Source organism: Malus sylvestris, chromosome 16 (genome assembly GCF_916048215.2).
Source record: "Malus sylvestris chromosome 16, drMalSylv7.2, whole genome shotgun sequence".
In the NCBI taxonomy this organism is placed as follows: Eukaryota; Viridiplantae; Streptophyta; class Magnoliopsida; order Rosales; family Rosaceae; genus Malus; species Malus sylvestris.
Genome location: NC_062275.1, coordinates 17,322,527 through 17,324,196, shown reverse-complemented (window position 1 = coordinate 17,324,196; position 1,670 = coordinate 17,322,527). Strand labels below are relative to the sequence as shown.

Here is a 1,670-nt window from a genome sequence, read left to right as displayed (position 1 = left end):
CAAAGCGTTTAAAATTTATTGAAATATAATGTGAATTCGGTGTACTTATAAAGAATGTAATGACTGACAGAACTATAAACATAATCAGAATTTTGGAAAGGAAATTATCAAACAGCCAAAATTAAGTCCACAAATGGTGTACTAAACAAAAGATGAAAGCTGTACAAAATACCCAAAAGTTAAAAAACAAACACAGAGGGAAAAAAAAGGAAAAAGAAGAAGGTGAAAATAACTTTTATAAGATCTTGAGCTCCTCACACGCATTCCACTTCATCTTCTTGATGCCATAGAAATCTCCATTAATGAAACCCTTATACACAGACCCTTTAATCAAGCTACTCTCTCCGAACCCATCTGTTGCCTCTCCCAACTTTTCAATCCCAAACCCTGTACTTGTCCAAGCAATCCATTATAAATTGTCATAACAAAACATCGATTACACGAAAAATTAAAAAAATTCCTACTTTTAAACAGAACAATCCTCACCAACAGCTTCAAAGGTGTTTTGTAAACCTCTCAGCATATCTTTCCAAATTGTATTTCTCACCTCCATCCTCTGCTACCTAACCTGAGCAATCCATGTTACCAAACAAACAAAACCCAATATGGTAGCTGGGTGAAAACAAAAGGAAGCACTAATACAATCAAGTAAATAAATGCAAACCAAGAATATATAGAACTATATATATTAATAGGGAATTTCAAAATATTATAGCAGAAAATCAATTACCTACAACTTTTCTTTAAACACTCTTTAAATGCAGAAAAGAAAACTAACCTCCTGTAGAAGTGATGAGAAGGAATGAAAAACCAGAACACCACCTGTTCAAAAATACAAAAATGAAATATCAAAATGAAAGGAAAAAAACAAAACAAAAAAACAGCAATCTTCACAACTATGTGCAAAGTAGTGAATTTGTATGTTATCATCATACTATCCTCACCATTATCATTATAACTACCACCTGCAATTCCTTGCTCGCCGATTTCAAATCACTCTAATTCTCATCCCATTTAACGGGTTTTGAATCGCTACTAACTTTTACAATTCTCAAATCACAAAATTCCAATAAGGGCATATGCGAAACACAAAAAAAATCCATACAGTGATCATTTAAGGATTGACATACAAAAAAAAATCCATAATTCAAACTTTAAAATGCAGAACAGACAAAGAAAACTCAAAGGCTAATCATGGCATTTTTCTTCTTTTAAATTCCGGACAAAAATCGAACCACAGATAATCAGAACAACCAAAACCAAAACCAAAAATTTGCCAAAAAAAAAAAAACCTGAACAACAATAAAATTAATTAGTCTAAACCTTAAACCACAGCCGTATCCCTACCTCAACAATTCTTAAATTTTAATTAAAACACAAAAAATATTAAAAAAAGGTTAAAGATAAATTGTATAACCGTAGCCATATCCATTCGTCGGCAATCTTTCAATTTTAGTTAAAACGCAATAATTATTAAAATAATGCTTAAAGATAAGTTATATACCTAATCCAGAAAGCGTTTGCAAAACTCCCACAACAAAACCCTAAAATTGGAACATATAGGTTTGCCGCACCCAAAAACGAAATCAGACAAACGATCCACATGCAAATCAGCAAAAAAATAAATAAAGAGAACACTTAGCAAGAATCGAATTTTACAACAACCAATT

General features: G+C 31.6%; 1 long non-coding RNA gene across 1 annotated transcript; it reads right to left on the bottom strand.

The window, feature by feature from the left end:
* Window positions 1-237: 237 nt before the first annotated feature.
* LOC126608865 (uncharacterized) lies at window positions 238-938 on the bottom strand. Its single transcript, XR_007618001.1, has 3 exons — window positions 731-938; window positions 487-568; window positions 238-387 (listed from the first exon to the last, which is right to left on the bottom strand). It is a non-coding gene; the product is annotated as an uncharacterized LOC126608865 (long non-coding RNA).
* Between the last annotated feature and the right edge of the window lie 732 nt (window positions 939-1,670).